Source organism: Petaurus breviceps, unplaced genomic scaffold, assembly GCF_028583685.1.
Source record: "Petaurus breviceps papuanus isolate PSGF00001 unplaced genomic scaffold, PetGlider_PUasm1.0 90639, whole genome shotgun sequence".
Classification (NCBI taxonomy): Eukaryota; Metazoa; Chordata; class Mammalia; order Diprotodontia; family Petauridae; genus Petaurus; species Petaurus breviceps.
In genome coordinates, this window is record NW_027187296.1 from 1,620,885 (window position 1) to 1,643,673 (window position 22,789).

The 22,789-nt window shown below is 39.7% G+C and overlaps 3 long non-coding RNA genes across 4 annotated transcripts in view; 2 read left to right on the forward strand and 1 right to left on the reverse strand.

Annotated features, from left to right (window-relative positions):
* The window catches only part of LOC138143409 (uncharacterized), a 304,779-nt gene that overhangs the window by 13,039 nt on the left and 268,951 nt on the right, over nucleotides 1–22,789 (forward strand). The window lies entirely within an intron of this gene.
* Nucleotides 14,195–22,789, forward strand: part of LOC138143410 (uncharacterized) — a 48,784-nt gene continuing 40,189 nt past the window's right edge. Inside the window, exon 1 of the long non-coding RNA XR_011163693.1 lies at nucleotides 14,195–14,458. This is a non-coding gene — a long non-coding RNA (uncharacterized lncRNA). The remainder of the gene's footprint in view (nucleotides 14,459–22,789) is intronic.
* The window catches only part of LOC138143412 (uncharacterized), an 80,071-nt gene continuing 79,113 nt past the window's right edge, over nucleotides 21,832–22,789 (reverse strand). Inside the window, exon 4 of the long non-coding RNA XR_011163695.1 lies at nucleotides 21,832–22,620. This is a non-coding gene — a long non-coding RNA (uncharacterized lncRNA). The remainder of the gene's footprint in view (nucleotides 22,621–22,789) is intronic.

Genomic DNA, 22,789 nt, shown 5'->3' on the forward strand with positions numbered 1-22,789 from the left:
CTCTCTCTCTCTCTCTCTCTCTCTCTCTCTCTCTCTCTCTCTCTCTCCTCATCACCTCATCATCCCCAAAATAAATAGGTCCTTAATAACTTTTTGGTTGAATTGAATCAGTCCTAATTTTGTCAATTCTGGAACAACATGAAACCATTTAGTCCATATTTCCTAGGATAGGTCTTTAAATATTTCAAGACAGTCACCTTGTCTTTCAAATACCCTTACTTTCTCACATGTGGGAGCTAGGTAGCTCAGTGGATAGGGCATTGGGCCTTGGAGTCAGGAAGACCTGAGTTCACATCTGGGGTCAGACACATTAGCTATGTGACGCTGGGTAAGTAATTTAACCCTCAGTTTCCTCATCTGTAAAATGAGCTAGAGAAGGAAATGGCAAACCACTCCAGTGTATCTGCCAAGAAAACTCCACATGGAGTTACAGAGTCAGACATAACTGAAAAACAATTTTTTGTGTGTGTGTCATGCAGTAGAAAGAACAAATCTGACTTTCAGTCTTCCCTCTATCACTCATCTACTGTGTCACTTTGGGCAAATGATTTTCACTACCCTGGCCACAGTTTCTTCATCTATTGAATGAGAGGGTTGCACTCAGTCAGAGGTCAGAGGTGTCCAACATAGGGAAGCAGGTAGCATATGACCTATGACACTTCTGTATGGTCCAAATCAAATTTAAAGTAATTAGGCAATATTTAACAAAAATAAGTAAAAATACAGATAATCTTCCAATTTAGGACTATGTCAATATACAGCCCTTGTTTCTGTTTGAATTGGCATCACCAAATTAGATTGCTAAAGTAATTTCTAGCTCTAATATTCTATAAATCTGATTCCTTTGGATGTGCATTTTATTTTGAGTTACACAATAATATCTTTCTGAGGCATCTATGTAGCACAATGAATAGAGTGCCTTACTTAGAATCAGGAAGACCTGAATTCAAATCTAACCTTAGTCACTTAACTAGCTGTGTGACTCTGGGCAAGTTAGTTTGTCTCTGTTTGCCTCAATTTCCTCATCTGCAAAATGGGGGTATATTATAATAGCACCTACCACCAGTGGTTGTTGTGATAATAAATATCACAAAATAAATAATAATAATAATAATAGAATGACATATTTGTAAAGTGCCTTTCAAACCTTAAAGTGTTATAGAAATGCTAAAATTTAAAAAAAGAATTGTGCTTCAAGTATTTGAAGACTGTGTTCCTGCTAAATTGTCTTCCAGTGAAACCTCCCCAACTCCCTCAACCGTTCCATATTTAACAATGTTTCTAGACTCAACTGTCCTCTTCATTCTCCTCTCTCTCTCTCTAGTTTGTCAATATCACTCAATCTGTGGGACCTGAATAGTGCTACATTGTACTTCTAATGTGGTTTGAATGATGCAGAGTATAGACCAGAGATTCTTCAAATGGAGTCTGTGAAAGTTGAAGAAAAAATTGATAATTGTATTTCAATGTAATTGGTTTCCTTTATAATCCTAAGCATTTTATGCATGTAAAAACATTATTCTGAGCAGATTTAACACAGGCTTCACCAGACTGCCCAAAGGATAGTTTGCTACAACTGATTCTGATTGGATCATGAGAGCTGATTGTTAAATTTTCCATATGAGCATTTTCTGCAAATGCCACAAATCCAGTTATGGGCAAAATGTTAATAATTTAGATGGAACTAAAATTGAGTCAATGTGTGTGGGTTTTTTTGAGAGCTGGTTGTTAAATATTTACCAACACACCACAGGTTCCAAGACAAACAAAAAGGTAAGAACTCCTCATGGTGGGACACTATGACTTTACTTAAACTACACTTTTATTAATGTGGCCTTAGATTGCATACAACCTTTTAAGCAGCCATGTTGGTTCATAGTTCACAAATCACCTGAGGACCATTTAAAGGCTTTCCCCACCACATGCACTGTCACAAAACCAGCTTACCTACATCCTTTATTTATTTAATTGACTTTTTATATTTCAGTCCTGAGACCTATCAAATTTCATCTTGTTTTCAGAATACATTGATTGAATCTCTCTAAATGTTACTCTCTACCTTGTTATAAATATTTAGACTATAAATTCCTTGACAGAGGCATGGTTCAATAGAGTGAGCAGATATCCTGCGTTCAAATACTACCTCAAATATTTAGTGACTGCATAGCCACGGACAAATCACAATCCTTCAGAATCTCAATCTCTTCATCTGCCAAATGTGTCCAATAAGACTTGTCCTAGAGTATTTACTTCATAGGGCTGCTGTGAGGAAAACTTGTGCTTGGCAAAACTCACCACTCTATATAAATGTAAATTGTTGCTGATTTTGGCCTGCTGTTCTGGGACCATCAGGATAATTTTAAATCTCAGTTCTATGCTCCAGAAATATAACACTCAGCTTTGTCACCACACAATTTAAAAGCATGTCATATCCATCAAAGTCATGATAAAATGTTTAGCAGGATAGGGCCAAAGGAAGAGGTCCTTCCCTCCTTAATTCCATTTAGTTTTACTATCATGCCAAATATATTTCTCTATCTTTTACATAAGAATCCTATAAACGTCTTTGCAATTACTTTGCTATGATCCAGAAACACCATTTTGTGGATCTTCCTCATGTATCAATCTAGTGACCACATCAAAAAAGTTAAATTACAATACAACATGGTGATATGACAGCGTGCAATAAAGGAGGTATCCACAGGGGCATATAGGAAAAGTAGATGTTAGCAACTGGGATCTCTGGGGGGAATGTGTATATACATGCACTTTGAAGTTTAACCTATATCATTAATAGTTTCTTAAGTCTGGACAATCAACAAAACAAGAAATCAAGCCTGGATTTGTAGCTATTGTAGATTTCTGAGGTATAAATGCTCACACTGATATTTTTTTTTGTAAATGTCATTTTATTTTTTTTCATTTACATGCAAAGATCATTTTCAACATCCATTTTTAAAATAAGATTTTGAGTTTCAAATTTTCCTCCCTCTCTCCTTCCCCTCCCTCCTGAAAAAGGCAAACCATCCGATAAGTTATACATGTGCAATCATATTAAACATATTTCCACATTAGTCATGTTCACACTGAAATAAAAACAATGGATTCTCTCTCACAACCTGATAACACACTCCTGTGTATAGAGTTAAGGTCATCAAACGGAGCCACAAAGCACCAGGGAGGAGGGTGTTTAAGGGAGGTTTCATGAAAATATAGATAATGAGTAACCAGATAAAGAAGAGGTAGAAGAACATTCTAGGAGGGAAAAATATGTGAGCAGGAATAAGCAGGGCAAATCTGGGGGGCACAAAGAGCTGATGAATTTATCTGAAAGAAGTGGGCTTGTATGGGAAATTGGGTTAGAAATGTAAATGGGGACAGAGCTGTGTAGGGCTCTGAATGTCAGACCAAGGTGTCTAAATTTCATTCTGTAGGTAATGAGGAATGTTTGATGGTTTCCAAGAAGATAGTGCCATGATGAATGTGACTTTTTAGAAAGGCTTGTTGGCAATGAGAGATCTTTCCAGAAGAAGGTGCCTCAAAATAGTTATATTTAGTTGTGATTATGCTTACAGAATATAGAAATGTGCTTCCGGATCAAAGGTGGCTGATTGACTGGGGCACCTTTTTCTCTCTGTTCCCCACTGTTCAGTACTTGAATATTGTGGGAACTTCAGAATATTTTGCTCTTCCTTTTCTGCTAATTTTGAAACTAATGAATTAAAAGTGTAAGAATATAGTCAGAAAATGACTTTGACAGAACAGAATGACCTTGCATTTTTGGTCAAGGGGAAAAAGAAAGCAGCACAGAGGCTCATTATTGAATTACAACGAGCCTTTCCACTGTCCTCTGAATCTCTCTGAGGCATCAAAACAAAGCAAAATCAGAGTTGCTGTGGCAGGCAGTCAGCTTTGTAGAGAGACAACAGGTGCAGATAAAAGCAATACTCCCAACTTCTAAACATCAGGGGAAAAAAACCCCCAACGTGATTCCTGCTTCTAAGTAAGTGTAATAGTAGAGTTGTTAGCTTTTTCATGTGAGTTTTTTCTCACCTTCCCAGGAATGTACAAAATAGATCCCAAACTTTAAGGAAAACAAAACAGATTCCGCCCCTCCTCCCCAAATGTGTGCACATTGAGGTATCATTCAATAAGGAAAAAGGAAAATATAAACATAGAAATGTGAACTTTTGAGAATGCTATGACTGTAAGAAAGGATAATTTAAGGGTTGCATATTTAGGTTGATTGAGGACTTTTGAAATGACGAATAACTGGCAGGTCTATTCTAAGACAATGGAGGTGCAGAGAGGGGCTCACAGACTTGAAGAAACTTGCAAGGATATTTTTTAGAGGAGTGGAAGGGAAAGGAAAGGGAACTGAAGAGAGGGGGAAGAGAATAAGCCTTTATTAAGACAACTATGTGCCAGACACTGTTCTAAGCACATTACAAATGTCTCATTTGATCCTCATAAGAACCCTGGGGTAGTGGGGGGAGGTGCTATTATAATCTCCATTTTACATTTGACGAAACTGAGGTGGACAATTAAATGACTTGCCCAAGGTCAACAGTGAGTGTCTGAGGCTGGATTTGAATTCAGGCCTTCCTGACTCCATTGGGCTTCTAAGTGGCACAGTGGATAGAGTACTGTGTGCTTGGAATCAGGAAAATGCATCTTCTTGAGTTCAGATTTGGTCTCAGACATTTACTATGCTGTCTAGTTGCTCTAAAAGTGAGAATTTAACAAAAGAGGAAGGATCAGATCAGAAAATCACAGACTGTTAAGAGTTGAGAGAGACTTTAAGGTCCATAGACCAACCTGGCCCATAATCCTCTTTATATACCTGACCAGTGGCCTTCTGGCAGTAGCAGGGAACTTACTACCTTCTGAGACAGCCTGTTATTCTCTTGGACAGCTCTAACTGTTGGAAAGTAGTTTACTTGAACTGAAACCCACCTCTGTAAATTATTCCTAGTTCTGTCCTCAGCAAGAGTTAGCTTAATCTTTTTTGGCTAAATATTCCCAGTTCTTTCAAGCAATCCTTGGGTGATGTATTCTTCAGTCCCATCACCAAACTGTTTTCCCTCTCTTGGAAATGCTTCAGCTTGTCAATGCCCTCCCTAAAGTGTGGTACCTAGAATCAAGCATAATAAACCAGACATAATTTGAGCAGGGCAGAGTGCAATAGAGTGTTCTCCACACCTCAACTCTCCCCTCCCTCCCTTATTCTGGATGCTGTGCTTCTTTAAATGCAGTCTTAAATTGTATAAGTTTTTTTTGTCTGCCATGTCTTATTCTGAGCATGCATTTTTACTATATTGCTCAATAATTTTCCCTGCAGGAACTGTTGTCTAGCTATGCCTCCCTCATCTTAAACTTATGATGCTGATTAAAAATAATTAATGGCTATACATTGCTAATTTAGTCAAGAAGGCTTTGAAGCATGTGTGTGTGTGTGTATTTGTAGAGAGAGAGAGACAGACAAACATATATACAAGCATATACATATGTTATATATTTATATGATTACTCTAGGATCAGAAGTTTATAAAACATGGGCAAATTCATGGAGGGAAAGTCTATTGACAAGAATCTAGGGGATGACACCAAGTCAGGGTTCTGATGGTTGCAGAACAATGAACATGGCTTTGGCACAAAAATGATCCAGGTTCAACAACTGCCTCTGTCCCTTATTTCTTTTTTCTTTCTTTCTTTCTTTTCTTTTTTAAAGCAATTGGGGTTAAGTAACTTGCTCAAGGTTACACGGCCAGTTATTTCTGGGTGTGGTGCTGAGTATCTGAGCCCAGATTTGATCCCAGGTCATCCTGACTCTGGGGCTGGTGCTCTTACTCGCTGAGCCACCTGGCTGCCCCTAAGCAGCTGGGGTTAAGTAACTTGCTCAAGGTTACATGGCCAGGTGTTTCTGGGTGTGGTGCTAAGTATCTGAGCCTGGATTTGATCCCCAGGTCATCCCAACACTTGAGCTGGTGCTCTTACTTGCTGAGCCACCTGGCTGCCCCGTCCCTTATTTTTTGAATGACCTTGGGCAAGTTGCTTAGCCTCCCTGGCCTCAATTTCCTCTTCTGCAAAATGACTAGACTATACAGCCTCACACTAGATGTTACACATGCGCCCTAGCATGAACACACACACACACACACACACACACACACATACACACAGACCGCAGATAGATATATTTGGATATAAGTATACCTATCTATATCTATATTCAGCTCTAAATCTGCAATTCCAGTAGAATGAAACCTCCCTGAGGGCAGGGACTATTTTCTTTTTCTGTCTATATAGCCCCAGCTTCAGTAAAGCTCCTGACAAATTGGAGGCATGTGATAAATATTTATTTGAAACCAAAGGTAAGACCTTGGAACTAGACAAAAAGAAACTTTTCTTTTTCATTGATCAAGAGGATTGAGAGAAATAGTTGAGCCTTATACCAGGATGAAAGGTGGAGTAAACTAGAAACAAAGGAAGCTGAGTCTCAACAGTACATCCTATATGAGGAGGCTTGAAGGAGAGTGAAACAGGAGACTGATCAATGCCCTGAACTATCTGGCTACACAAAGAGAATGTATCTAACAAATTATCTATGCCTAAATCAATCCATATTCTCACAGATATATTTATTACTATTCTAAAAATTCACATGGAAGCTATTATAAATAACATAGCCACGTTAAAGTTTTCCTGATTGTAGCTTTTTGTCATTTTCTCAATCAATGGCTATTAATAGTGCCATTACTGTTTTGTTGGCCTATTTGAAATGTCTTGATGTTAATAAAGAGTCCTCCTCCTGTACAAGGTAGTGCATCACTGATTTAATCTAACCCCCTCATTCTATGGGTTAGATGACCAAACAGTCAGTGACACATCTGGGATTTGAACCACTTCAAACCCAGTTCTTCTGACTTCAAATCTGGAATTCTTCCTATTATACAGCCAGTTAAAAATCATTTATTGCAGCCATAGAGTCTTCTGTGAGAGGTCTTTCTTGGGATAAAGGCTCTCAGACTCTTTTAGCAGCTTCTACTCCTTCCAAATAGAGGATGGTACAGGATATGGGTTTTCTCCCTGTCCTGGGAAGAGTAGCATCTCCATATCAGGTCTTAGCACAGCAAAATAGAATATTGTGTAAGAATGGGGTAGATCGATTTACCTTATCAAGTCACCCCACCCCTCTTAAAGCAAGTGACAAGTTGTTCAATCAATCTCAGTCATAGACTTTAGATCAAGTACTAAAAATACTTGTAATAGAATGATGTTTCAGGAAGAAGGGTTAGGGATAGACTCAGAAAACTTGGTCAGGGCTCACAGAATCATCTATAAATTATCAGAATAGTTTAGAACCAGACTTACAGAGAGTTTGAAGCAAGTGTGGATTTCCAGTAAAACCTCATTGAAGGAAGTGAGAAAAGAGAGGTCTTCATGTCAGCCTTGACCAAGTCTCCTTTTCCCTCTCCCTTTGGTTGAAAGAGAACCTTGCAGGTTCTGAGGGGTCTGGGGAATTTTGGACTTCCCTTTGGTGTCCTTGGGGTATCTTCTGATCAGCTGACAACTGTGTCTGTATTAAGAGGTAAGGCCAGACAGGATGTAGATTCGTAGCTTCACAAGAAATCCAGAACAGTAATTACACCATGCTCACTGGGAACTTCTTGAGCACACCCCAAAATGGGAGAAAAGACCTTCCAACAACTAGACTTCTGACTTACCCTTTTGCATGGGCAAGCTGGAGCCAGCTCCTAGCGGTTTATGAGAACAAATTTTTAAATTTTCATTGTTAGCATTTACCTTTCAGAAATTAGCAAATACATAGATCAGGGCTGGATTTATTGTTTTATTGATTGTCTAGACTTAATACAGCTACAGAGAAAATATTAATAACATAGACTAAACTTAAAACTGTATTGTTCATATATCCCTCCCCCACAAGTTGTTCAGTCATTTTTCAGTTGTGTTTGACCCTTTGTTACCCCATTTGGGATTTTCTTGGCAAAGATACTTGAGTGGTTTGCCATTTGCTTCTCCCACTCATCTTACAGATGAGCAAACTGAGGCAGACAGGGTTAAATGACTTGCTTGGGGGTCACACAGCTAAGTGTGTGAGGCTGGATTTGAACTCAGGTTTTCAGACTCAAGGACTGGTGCTCTATCCACTGTGCCACCTAGCTGCCCCAAAAGTCAATCATTAAACATTTCCCAGCATATCCCTGATCCTTTGCCACGTGTACTCTCTAGTTTGGGCCCATTTTCCTCTGGACTCTGTTTATACTTGTGGGAGATGGTATCACAGATGTTTGGGGGTGGTGTGTTTTGAACTAACTGTTCTTACTAAATGAGTAAATTCTTTCTCAGAGCTTCTGAAGGCTGACTAATGATTTTCAACTGGTAATCTTGGGGAGGGAAGGAAAGCACACTGGTAGGAGCTTGAACTTGTAGCATTAGAGAATCAGCCCTGATTCCTCAGGAGTTCCCCTAGATCCTTGAGGGGGAAATGGAACCCTGCCCTATGAGCTGAGACTCATTTGTAAGTGCTGGAGTTGGGATGAGGGACCTCAGAGCTCACATAGGCTACACTAGTAATAAGAAGCAATCAGGTTAGCATTGGAGCAATGAAGAAATGGAACCATTTAGCTATACTAAAGGCCATTTGTCTCTACCAAAGATCATTCAACCAGGCAAAAATGGATCCAGTCTTTTGACTCCCAGACTATTACTTTTTCAACCAGTTTGTGTTACAAGAAGAGCTCTGCGGGTAGCATTTGAATTTGGTCCTTCTTCTACCGGTCTGCTCTTGGCATTTGGAAATCTTCTGCTTAAGGAACAAGGGGAAAAATTGGAGTCTGAGGTTTTTATATATGGAATAAATCAGGATCATACTTTATAAATCTGACAACCCAGCTTTCTAATGCACAACTCTAAGACATCACATATTGCAAAAAATGTTTCAGCAGAGCACATAAATCCATTCGATCAGACATCTATCCTATTAATTATTTCCTTCCACTGCTGAAGATCTGAAAGTGGCTGACAAAGGTGTTAAAAACTAAATCGAGACAGCTTGCCTTTGCACACAGCTTAAATGCACATTTAAAATGATTTCCACCTTTTAAATGTGTTGGGTATCATGCTATGGTGTGTTATGCCTTGGCAAGTATGACATCGCTAATTCTATAATGTGCTTTTCCATCACTTTTATGATGTTTCTGCACCCTTCTATGCAACACCTAATTGGCAGTTGCCCTGCTGGTCTTCCCTCTCTCCTCCACAGGGACCATCTTGTTAAATGGAATTTGTGGCTAGTGCTTTTGAGTCACTTAAATGACATGAAATGAAAAATCTATTTTAAATGACATATAATGAAACCTTTTGCAACACTGGAAAAGTTCCATTTCTAAAAGAATATATATTTATTTATTTTGTGGTCGGGCAAGCACTTCCTGGTGCAGGAGAGTTGTATATTGGAAGTGTGGCATCCATGAGGGGCTGACCTCCTTTCTGCCTGTAACTTAGCCCTAGTGGGAAGTACTGGCCTGTCCCTTAATTCTTGCCATCCTCTTAACTTCAGTGGGGGCATGATTCTGAAGCTGAGTCTGAAGCCTAAATTCAGGGATACTAGTCTGCTTTGCAGATGGCACACTATACTGTCTCTTTGGTGCCCTTGCTCCTGATGAACACAGGTCATTATATTTTGTTCTGGGATACAGAGGTGGTGATGAAATGTTTTATTTAAGGATGAGATGAACCACACAGCTAAGAACTGTGAGTTCTTCCAAATGACAGATGGGTGGGTCTCCAAAAGGTTCTGTGGTTTGGATAGTATTCCTCTCAAACCTTATCCAACCTACCCAAATTTAGGAAGTTAGATTAGGAGGGAGTATGTTTCATTTTGGTTTTGGGACAGGCAGTAATCTTTGGTTTGATTTTTGATCTACTATGATAGTTTGATGGAGAATGCAGGGATTGATAGATCTAATATTCTAAGACTCAAACAATAAGGTAAAGTGAATGGAATGTGCTTTCCCCCCCTTTTCCCCCCCAATTTGCCACCTTTTTGAGCCTAACCCAGTTTTAGGGAAGCCAAGAGATTAGTTTCCATTGCAATGGCCCTAGGAAATCTGTATCAGTCCTCAAACTTTCCTCATTCAGATAGTTTTGGGTAGATAAGATTCCTTCTATGGTCCCCATTCCTTTCCCACCCCACACTCTAGCCAATAGATTAGTGTCAAAAGGTTAGCCAATAGAGACCTGGGCTATTCCTTGAATAGGAGAGGGAAAGAATGGAAGATTCTTGACCAAATTAATCTTAAGCAAACTGACTCTAAATGAGTTTATCTTTGAAAAATTGGTCACTGAGTGACTGAGACATTAGGCAGAGAGACCCAAGCAGTAAGAGAACATAGCTAGATAAAAAATTTTTCATTCTTAGGTTGGGTCCACTAAAGAATAATCAGAACTCCTTGTGAGTAATTTACAGACCATCTGTGGGTGTTTGTACCCAAGATGACATGGGAGTAGCCCTCACCCCAAATCAGTGAGGATTAATACTGTAGGCCTCTTCTGCACAGAACTAGGCTTCACTCAACATTCTTTTCTTTAGGGTTAGAACTAGATCAGCTTCAATGGCTATGCAAATTCCATTCTACTACTTTGCAATCTACTGGCTAGAGATGGTCAGGGAATTTTAGCTCTCTCTTTTACCTGCCAGATGTCTTACTATCTTGTTCTCTCTGTCTTCCTCCATACCCAATCTACTTTCCTATTTCATAATAAATGCTCTTAAGACCACGTTTTCCATTTGATATTAAGTCCAGAAGGAGTTGAAATCAGAATTTTTAGTCTCTTTCCTCAAAGTTACCTGCATGCAAAGTATTCCATTTGACTTTGATGGGAGAGTGGAAACCAAACCAAACCAAATGCATTTGATTGGCAAATCTGGGGTGAGAAAAATCTCTCAAGAAGTCAAAGAGGGAGGACTATGGCCTTGACTACAAGGAATGTGGTCGAGAGTTTAAACTAGTTAATCATCTATGGATTCTGCAAGGGTTGTGACCACTTGGACCTTGCTATTATACCCTCCTTGTTTCTGCCACTGAACCATCACGCATTACATTTCCCCTTACCTGAAATGTTCTGACCCCTCATCTGGTCCAAACTATATCCTTCCCTTCCTTTGAAACCTGCAATAGCTTTCTCTATGGACCCCATTTGACTTCAGATACTCTAGACACTCCACCAAATCCATCAAAAATGTTCATATATATATATATACATGTATACACACACACATATATATATATGTACACATACATATATATATCCACACATTGTTTGTATATACATTTCTGTGATTTTCATTTATGTAATTTTCCATGTCATGCAATCTGTATTGTATTTTATGAGCTGTGTATGTAACCCATGGGTGAGTCATCATTTAACTTCTTTTTTTTCCTTATTTACAAAATAGGGACAATACTAATTTTTCACTACTTCTAGTGTTGTTGTAAGGATAGTTATCATAATTTTAAAGCACTTGTGAAATATATTGCATTAGCAAGCACCCTAGCACACAGGGTGGGCTGCTAGCACAGGTTCTTTGATCCGTTTTTCTAAAGGAAAGATAGCTTTAAAGGGGTTAATGATCTTACTTTAATTAACAGACAGATAAGTATAAAGAAGTGAGGATCCAAGAAGGAATCTAATAAACAAGACTCCAACTGTCTAAAGAGAGTAATACAACCATCTACATATACCACAGAACCAGAAGAGCACCAACATCTGAGTTGGGGGGAGGTGCTCTTAACAAATGGCTACACAGAGTCCTGTCCAGCAAATCAGAAGGTCCTTCTCATGAATGAGCCCCCAGCGTAAAATACCAAATATGTAGTTTTCAACTAATAGTCTTAGAGCCAGAAAGTATCACAACCCAAATGACTCAGTGCCTAATTAGCTCAGTATCAAAAGGTGTGAAAGCCCTCCTGCAATTAAGCCTCCCCCTAAGCAAGGTCCTCCTTGGGAAAGTTCCTCCCTCAATGCCCTCTATGTGACTCAGGATGTATCACAGCTGTGATTGAAATACCTGTGTACCTTTAGACCTGGGAACATGGCTCCTGTCCCAAGGGAAAAGGGGACACATGTGGTCACATAGACCTATTAATGGATGGGGAATATCTTCCTATTCCATTAACATTACATACATATATGTATTTATGCTCACACATACACACACATGCATATACATATATATTTTTGACACTGTTCTTACCAAATAACTTTTAAAGCAGAGATTGTTCTACTGAAGTCTTTAAAAATCTTTTGTTGAAAGTCTGTCTAGAGACTTTGAGCAAATAACTTATTTTGCCTATCATAAACACCCAAATTAACTATAAAGGACATATGAAGAAAATGTTATCTGCATCCAGGGAAAGAACTGATAAATAGAAGTATGTATAAAAGAATTTTGCATATGTATATCTATTCACATATCTATGTCTAATGGTAGTCATCTGGGGGAGAAAAAAATAAATTTACATGATAATTTTGTTGTATATTTGAAAGGAATAGCAAGTTGTGCATAACAGATTTGCAGTTTCATGTATAATTATATTTTTTTATTGTACTATGCTATGGAAATGCTTGTTTTCTTCCATAAATTAAAAAAAAATTAAAGAATCTGTTTAGCCCAATCTTAAGGGTTGTTGATGGGTTTGGGAAAATGCTTTATGATAGTTATGAACCAGTCAGGCATTTCCAACCTGAAATTGAAACCATTGGCTGTATCTCTTTCATTACAAAAGGAAAATACATAAGCAAGAAGGTATTTAAGTACCAGGTTCCCACTCGCAGAATGTATTTTCTATTGGGGAAAAGGAACACCATATAGAGAGCTACAGAAACAGACACAAAGTTATCATTTTTGGGAAGACACCCAAAGTTCAGGAGATCAGAAAATTTGCAACAGCATTTGAAACAGTAAGAAGTTCAGTTAGGTCGGACCTTCAAGTGTAAGAAGGGTAGGGATGTGTAAAAAGGCTGAAAAAATAAATTGGAAGTAGGTTATGTAGAGCTTCGAATGTCAAAAAGAGAAGTTTATATTTGATCTTAGAGGTAAATAATAGGGAACTATTGGAGCTTATTGAGTCGGATGACATAGTCAGACCTGAGTTTTAGAAAAATCTCTTTGGCATCTGGTGGAAGATGGACTGGAGAGAGGAAACTTGAAGCCGGGAGACCGATTAAGTGTCTATCATAATAGTTCTGGCAGAAGGTGGTGATTCTAGTTAGGCAGACACATAGACAGTAATCCTGTCTGAAGGCAGGCTGTCTGTGCCTGAGTCTGAGGACTACAACATGCCTCTATTCAGAATGATCTCTGGACTTGGATGGTGGTTTCTGTTGCCCAGAGAAAGTGACCATGTGTATATATTTGCCTTAAGTAATTCAAAGGGATATAGTGGATCAGCCACAAAATCCTATATAGTTTTTAGGAAGAGTTTTGTGTTAAGTAAGGACACAAGAAGAAAAAATCCTTCTTTGTCATTAGAATGACTGTTCCTGAGAAACCCTCTGAGGAGCTGAGAGGTTATCCTGATACTTTCTATGAAGGGTGCTATTTGAGGCTGAGAAATGTACCCAAGTTCAGCTTGGCTTCAAACCAGTTTGTCTTAGGAGAAATGGTCGCTGAGTGTGTGAGACATTCAGCAGAATGACCTTAGAGGCAAGAGAACATAGCCAGATGGAAATTTTTTTCATTTTTATGTTTCCCCCTTCCTCTGTTATTTTCATAGTTTTGCTGCAGTGCTGCCATGAAAGAAAATAAATATATTTCCTTATTTATGTTCTTCAAAACAAAACAAAACAGAAAAACAAAATTGGCATTGGTGGCTCAGACCAAGACCCCTGCCTCAATTCTGTCCTTATGCCAAGTTTTTGACCCCCAGCCTCCCGAGGCAGATGCCATCTTCACCCATCTCCTTGTGGCACAGTTGTAAATATTGGCCTCTGCTTTGGATGCCCTGACCAAGCTTAAGGCTGGATTATGTCCATCTCTGTCCACAACTTCCCTCTGGAGTATCTTCTCTCACTCCTGCTGCTGAACTGCTGCTGGACCCCAAATCGCCTGGGAGAGCTCCACAATTCAATGGCGGGATGACATCAGTGATGAAACAGTTCCTAAAGACACAGAGCCAAGTCTTCAAACATGATCTCGGAAGTAGGACGAGTACATTTTGTTTCTAAGCTTCAAATCAGAGAACTGCATGGCCAGCGAAGCCTGTGCCAAGTTTGATTTACGCAACTTTCAGAAGCTGGTTTCAAAATGAAGTTCAAGAATTTGCCAAAGGCTTCGGAACACACATACCATACACGGAGGGCCATTACCACTGTTGTCAAGATGGGGTCCTGGATGAACAACTCCTTGGAGTAATGCCTAACTACATAAATGGTATTTATTATTATTGCATTTGGGGAGGGGGTACTGCCTAGTAAAGAGCAGCTTCCTTTCACTTCCAGATTCATAGGTGTTATAACAATAGAAAGAACCATAATAATGTAGGATTTTTAGCTAGAAGGCACACTGGAGATTATTTAGATACATAGATTTAGAGCTGAAAATTCGATTAGAGGTCATTCCGGCAAACTCCCTCTCTTGGCAGATGAGAAAACTGAGGAGAAGTGGCCTGCCTGGGGTCACAAAGGTTAAGTGGCCGAGCCAGGCTTGAAACCAGATCCTTTGGCTATGACTCCAGTTGTCTTTCCCACCGTAACAAACTTCCCAATCCTCTTACTTTTATCAATGAAAAATCTTTGCTTAGAGTGGTTCACCAGAAAAACAGTTAGGATTCAAATCCAGATACTTTGATCCCTAAAGTGTGTGTGTGTGTGTGTGTGTGTGTGTGTGTTTGTGCCTATGTATCGAGGGGAAAAAAAAGAAGAACAATAATGATTCACTTCTCTTTTTGGTCTCTTTACCAAAGGAAAGATTAATATTAAGTACCTACTATGTGCTTTCAATAATTATATAGCACATTGGTCTGGTATAGACATCAACTCAACTATACGGTTAAGATTCCTGGTTATATAACCATGTACACATTTAAGAGCTTAATTTCCTTAATTTCCCTGGCTCAAAGCATCATTTTGTATATATGCTAATTTTCAGCCTTCTGCCCTCAGAAATGGTCTTGTGTTCCTTGGGAACCTTTGCAGTTTAGTGAATCCCCAGTTAGCCTGGGGGCAGCTAACTGTTTGCCAACATAATTTTTTGTCTCCCTTCTATAAATGAAAAACTTGTTAGCCCTAGTCAGATGAAGAGCTGGCAGCCTAGCTCTGTGTTAGCTTGGTAATACTATGGTGTAGATTAAAGAAGAGGGAGGGGAAGAGAAGGGAATAAGGATTTATTAAGTGTCCACTATGTGCCAAGAGCTTTACAGATATCTAATTTCATCCTCATAATGACCATGGGAGGTAGGTGCTATTGTGACCCCCATTTTCCAGTTGAGGAAACTGAGGCAGATAGAGGCTAATTGACTTGCCCAGGGTCACACAAGCTGATAAGTATCTGAGGTCAGATTTGAATTCAGGAGCCCTGGGTTCTAGTCTTGTCTTGATAAGTCATTCTCTAAGCATCGGTTTCCTCATCTGTAAAATGGGAATAATAATACCTGACTTATCACACAGGCTGAGAAAGTGTATGCAATAATGTTATCATTGCTCTTTCACTTTTGAAATCACATTATATATATTTCTCATTTGCATTTCTGCACACATATCCCCCAAGAATAAAGTAAGCTGCTGGAGGCCACCTTGCTTCTCTCTCTATATTCCCAGTTCCAGCATAGTACCTTGCACACAGCAGGCATTTAATAAATGCTTGTCAATGGAGGGGAGGGAGCTTGAATTGAAGTTGGGCAGATGCAGTTTGGCTCCAGGGCAAAGGATGTGTGTGTTCTGTTGTTGTTTAGTCATTTCAGTCATGTCCAACTTCTTGTGATCCCATTTGGGGTTTTCTTGGCAAAGAAACTGGAGTGGCTTGCCATTTCCTTCTCCAGTTCATTTTATAGATGAGGGAACTGAAGCAAACAGGGTGAAGTGACTTGCCCAGAGTCACACAGCTGGTAAATGTCTGAGGTTGGATTTGAACTCAAGTCTTCCTGACTCCAGGCCCCTCATTCTATCCAATGTGCTAACTGCTGTGCTCTGACCGCATACTAATGGGCAATCTTTTAACCAGGAGCCATGCACATGGTCTGTCCCATGGAGCCAAAAGTCACATGCCCAGCTCCAAGGGAAATGTTTCCTTTCATACCCATCCCTTCTAATTGAATGGAAAGACCTTTGAAAAAATGGCAACATGTTATAAATTTATCTAATATATAAATTATTATATATTATATATAATATATAAATTCTTATCTGTATTCCTGATATCAGTTAATGTTAGCTATGACCATTACAAAACAGCAGATCAAAGTTGAAGTTTCGGGTCATGGAGGTGAAGGCAGTACATTGAAAGGGACACTGTCTCATGAGGAAATCTTTACTTAGAATCTGGGGAGGAACTGGGAATGTACCCTATGAATGGCATTCGGAAGATGCCAAACAAGCTTGCTCGTGGCAGAAAGTTTGTGCAAGACCATCACCCAAGGAGTACTTCTGACTTCTTCCTGGAACCTGATGAAAGGCTAGAGAGCCTTACCATGTTGATCACACCCACTTCCAACTAATATTCTGAAAGCCCATTCCTGTGTGTGTAAAGGGTCACATCGTAAGACTTGGAAAGTGTGCTTGTTTCTCCTGTTTAGACATCTGCTTGAGACATAAGGAGGCAAAATTCCTTAGGGAGATAAAAGGGCCTGAAACTCAGGTCAGCACGGCAGACAACAGCTGGACAGGACCACGAAGAGGCAGCCAGTCCGGGAGAGAAGGGCCTAACTACAGATGGCCCGGAGAGAGCCCTGGGCAGCTCTATGGGGATGAGGCCAGGCACTGGCGTCAGCACTGATTGGATTTTTTTAGAAAGCAGCCCAGGAACATTTTAAGAAGGCTTATTGCAGCTATCTTTCAAAACAGCATTGTAGGTGATACTGTCATCTGAATCCTGGGTTTGATTGAGCCCCAAAATGTCATGTAGGAAAGCATACTTAACCTACACATTGAGAAAAGGAAGGCTCTTTTCTCCTGAGACAGGTGGGATGTAACATTCCCTGGAAGACTGACCCTATGTACATCATGTCCTAAGCCACCTGATGCATTTTTCCCCTGCATTCTTGTGAATCAGAAGCATAACAGGTCCATTCTGTTTCCAGATCTCCTCCTACCATATCCTGCTTTCACATATCCCCACTGGATGTCTCTAATGCTTGTAAGACACTTCTTCCTGTGGAAATCTTTCTATTCCTTCAAAGTTTAACTCAAATGCCACTTACTCCATGAAGCCTTCTATGATTCCCCGCAGGGGAAAGTGCTCTCTTCCTCCTCAGATCTTCCTAGAGGGCTTGTCTGGATTGCTTCTTTGCTCCTGTTGAACTATGTCTTGCATTATATTTATTTGTGTCCTTGCTGCATCTCCACTCTCACCTCTGCTTCTCACACATTCTCAGCACCCACTGAAGTACCTTAGATCTCCCTTCTTCCCTCTCTCCCCTCCCTCTATAACTTAAACATAGGAAACTCTACCAGTAAAAAACTCTCCACATTCCTGTTGGCAAATGTTGTGTAATTTGTAGTTTTAGAGAGATTTTTGTAGTTTTTTTAAAAAGTAATTTGTAGTTTTAGAGGGCACTTCGAAGTTAAATGACTTGCCCAGGGTCACATAACCAGGATGTGGCTCTACCTTATGAATCAAACAGTCAACTAACATGGACCAGCATGTGCCGAGCACTGTGTCGAGAGCTAGGGATACAGAGAAAGGCCATGGCCAGTCACTGTTCTCAAGGACCTCAGGCAACCTTGGACAAAGAAGGCACGTCTAGCAAATGGGTTCTGAGGCTTGCTCTCCATTGACTACATTACACTGCCTTTCTTTGTGGGCAAGTTGTTTGTCAAAATGGATTTTTTTTCTCTTCCAAAATGTCTCCATTTTCTCTGAGTTCTCTTTTCTTTCCTGGGCATGTTCACTTACATGATCAAATCAATGCACGTATGTGCCTCTCATGTCTTCCCCCCTTCCCTCCTCTCTGTGGCTGACGGCTACAGACACCGGTGAAACCAGGGCAGACCATGTCTTCTAGTTCTCAGGCCCAAGTCTTTTGGCAACTGTCATTTTCTGACTTCCCTTGCTTTATCTAGATGAATTAGTTCTCAGATGACCTCTGCACCACTATTTCAACATTGTGGTTTTCCCTTGGCAAATAGTAGACAGAGGCACAGAGATGTTATGTGACTCATTATAGGCTGCACAGTAGGCCGTCAGGAGGTAGGGTTGGAAACCAGAAGCTCTCGATAAGATTGTGTCATGAGATTATACTATAGGGCTTTCACGCTTTAAAAGCAACCCCCCTACATTTCCACTTCCATTTCCAGAAAATGTGGACCGAGGCGATCTCTGAACTATCTTCTAGCAATCTGACTCCTGTAAAACACAGTATCTCCTCCCCTCCCCCACCAAATGTATTTCTTGAACAGCTTTCCCTACATCCAGGTAAAAAAACACAGACTAAAACTTCACTAATTCAGACTGGTTGGGAGAAAACCAGTCTGGGTAATAGAATTTATAAAAGATAATTTTGTTCCTGTCAAGTACATACATTGCTTTATTAAATGCTGACACAATGTTAGCAGGCAGTGGTCTCTGGGGGCCCACTGTAATGAGTAAGGGGAGAATAAGATCCATTTGTGATTAGGCTTTAGCTGTATGTAAAAAAATATGCTGCTAACATGCTCCAAAGCAGACGCCAGTCAGTCAGACCCAGACCTAGCAGCACCGAGGCGATGCTGAGGCTGATAGCGGCCTGTGAGCTCCTTCATCTGGAGGGAAGCCTTCACCAGTGCTCTGGGGCACATTTCCCATGGCTTATTAAAGCCGGTTGGTGCCTAGTGCCTAATCTCTTTTAGATTTGCCCTAATTGCTTTCAGGCCATGTACCTCTGGACCTGTTATTAGTTTGCACGTCTTTGATAATTGCCCTTCTTTTAAAGAGGAAAATGAGGACTGACTGTTGCTTGGTACTTGCAGCTGGACTGTTAAGACTCAGTGGGATCAGGCTGATCAGAGGATGCCTTGCTGTGCGCTCAGCCTGCCACCGGCAAGCATCAACCTGCCTGGCTACCCAGCCAGGAGGTTAAATCAGTCACACCTGTGTGCTCCACAATGCAGCCATCAACAGAGGGCTCAGACTGGTTTCTCAGCTGCAGAGTGTCCCCTTTGACATTGGACCACAATGGGCTGGGAAGGGATGCTTGCCCCAAAGACTGGCCACACTCAACTTGGTCAATGAAAGTTTGCTTTATGTCTGAGTTCTCAACCCGTATGACTCTAGTCTTAGTGACACTCCCCCAGTTTCTCTTTCTTTTAACCATAAGGTAAGAGACAATAGGGTATTGCAAGTTAAGAGCTGGACCCTGGACAAATCTTTGAACCATTTAGTGCCTTGGCCAATTTACTGTCTTCAGAGATCATCTTGTACAAGTAAGTTGCAGTTCAGCTGCTGATTTATCAATTTATCAATTGTTAGAGGGTCTTTCCTCACCAGGACTTTCCTACTTCAGTGAAATCATGTTTTGTAGAACTATACAGTGCTGGAAGGACCTTAGGGGGTTGTTAAGATGATTTCTTTCATTTTATAGATAAGGAAACTGAGGCTGAGAGTTGTGATTTTTGCAGGGTTATTCAACTAGCAGAGGTGTCTGAGATAGGATTTGACCCCATGTATTTATCTAGCATGCCATGCTTCCTCTAGTACATCCAGAAACAGATCAACAATCAATTTATGATAAAAAATTTACAACAATAAAATTAGTACCAATCAACCAACCTATAAGGTTACCTACTCCTAAGCCTCTCTTCCTTTTTACCAGAGGGGTGGAAACTTTCCAATTTACTTCCTTTGGTTTAATTTAGCATCCTAAATGATGCTCACCCAAAGTCTCTTTTTTATTTTCTCCTAGATAGCTTGAACCTTTCATAAGTTGTTACCTCATAGAAACTTCTTCAGGGTAAGAAGCCTCTCAAATACCTGTTAGTCATTGTGAGGAGAGGAAGCAGAATTGGACTAGATGCCCTCCATGGTCCCTCCCAGCACTGAGTTTCTATGATAAGTGTTCTTGTCTATTGTCAAAACGTCTATATGAATTTTTATGCATGATGGTCTTAGTGGCTGTCACTTATAATAGCATACATTTATATGGGGCTTTAAGGTTTGCAAAGCATTTTTCATACATTAATTCATTTTATCTTCCTAAGAGGTAGCTGCTTTTTTCTCATTTTACTCTCAGGAAGCTTAGCCTTTAAGAGGTTAAAAGACCAAGGTCACACTGTGAGTAAGCATTTCAAGATGAATTTTCTACTGGTCTTCCAGATTCAAGTCTGGTACCCTTTCTACAAACACCTCCTGCCAAAGTGTATTCTTAATAATTGTAGGGAGTCATTTTCATATTTCTGTATTGTTCTCATTTGCTAATAGTTAGTGGGTGAATAGGAGACATTTTCCTGTTTTCGGCACAACTAAGATTACCACTTCTTTCCAGTATAGAAGAACTTTGAGGCATTCATTGACATCCTTGCTTTGAACTTGGATTGTTCAGTGTTTCAGGAGCAGAGATACTGAGAGAAAGCAACCACAGAGAATATGACAGGGTAATGAAAGATTAAATAAAAAAATCTCCTAGCTCTGATATCTGCTAGATTGGATTTGTCTTCAAAAGGGAGAAGTGCGAAGTCCCTGGAAATAATTGAGAATATGATGGAGGAAACCATTTCCTAGTCACCACTGGGAGAAGGGTAAAATAACTTAGCCATCCACTATTTGTTTCATCTCTCCCATATAGTGCTATTGTAGAGGCTTTATCCATAGTGGATATCCTGAATGAACTACATAAAAAAGTGTTCTATTACTTGGGACAATTTTCTATCCCACTGGTTTCTTTTCTTTCCCACTAATCTTTTACAAATCAAGTTGCCAAGAGAAAGGAAAGATACTTTGAGCTTTTCCCAAGGTAAGCATCAAGAGATCTAACATCAAAATAACCAAATATCTCTTTGCCTTACTTAGATGTGAGGCCTTGGTAAATTAGAGATTCTAGCTGGAGATGTAGGGCCCTATGGAGAATCTGTATCTTCCATGCTTAAGATACTCATAAATGAGAAACCTCATTTCTTTAAAGATAGTCGTGACTTACCTAAGTTTTAGTATCAACAAAACCCTAGCATTTATTCTAAATCGCCTCATGCCCACCTCCAAGACGCAAATCGTTGTCTAAGGACTGTAGACATTACACAACTAAGCCTCTTCTAATGATACCATCTCCAGACATATCACTGACATAAGCACTGCTGAACCTCCTCCTATGAAAATTGCATAATAAAGTAGATTTGGGTATTTACATAATAACTCTGAATGGCTTCAGTGGTTTTGAAGGCTAAAGACTCAACTGCTTGGGTTACTATCATTAAACCTGTATCAACAATGTTAAGAGGAGAGAGAAAGGAGAAAGAAAAGAAAGACTGTGTGATGGGGCATTTGCTTTCCTGATCAGTTGTATTTGTTTTAGTAAATTAATTGCTTTTGGTAACTTAAAGTGTTATAATCAGGAGCCTTGACTCCAAATAAGAGAAATAATCTGGATAAGATGTAGAAGGAGCTGGATTTCATAAGATTTATTTAGAAGCTGTACTTTGAGCATTTAAAATTCCACTTGAACAAAACACACACACACACACACACACACACACACACGTAAATCTTCTTCACTAGAGAACTCCAGAGACTTGGTACTTTTCCCTGGATTTAGAATGATAATGTTTAAATCAAATAAATTGTCTTGTTCTTAATGGACTAGAGCATACAAAAATATTTTTAAAATTAGAATACAGAATTTTAGGGTCCACATAAAACATGAGAACTGGAAGAGTTCTTTTATAATGGAAAAATCTGATACCTGAAGTCATGTCACACACTGGGGACAGCTTGTGGAAGGGTTAGCTTTAGAATCTCAATCTCTTGAAGCCTAGTCCAATGGTCTTTCTACAATGTCATTCTTCATGAGTAGTTTTCTTGGGATAACTTGTAAAAAATAACTTCCTTTTATTCATGGTGAGCTATAACAAGTGTAGGCTTTCCTTCAGACTTGTTTTAGTCTTCTGTTCATCACCTACTTTTTGTGTGAACAGGAGAGATGAGTTTGGGACTGGTAATGAATACTTGGATGTCTGCCTCTAACTCTTTCTAGAGCTCCTGGAAGTGCCCTGGGTCATCTGAGGATTCAATTTCTCAGGCCTCTAGAATTCTTTTTTTCCCATTATCACCAGGATTCCTCCCTTTTTCTCTCTGTCAAGGTCACTGCTGGACTTAATCTACATTTTCATTTTGTTTAAAGTGGCAATTCTTACAAGCACATTATCTTGAGGAGATGTAATCATGGCAAATCATTGTCCTCTTCTTCCCATTTCCTAGTGACAGAGACAAGGGAGAGGTATTATTATCCTCAGTGACAAATGGGAAAACAGTCTTAGGGAGGCTCAGTGACTTGGAGAAAGAGGTACCAGAAGTAGTATTAATGAAAGTTCCAGAAGTTGGACTGATGGAAAAGATGGAGGTACAAAGAATGTCAGAATAAGT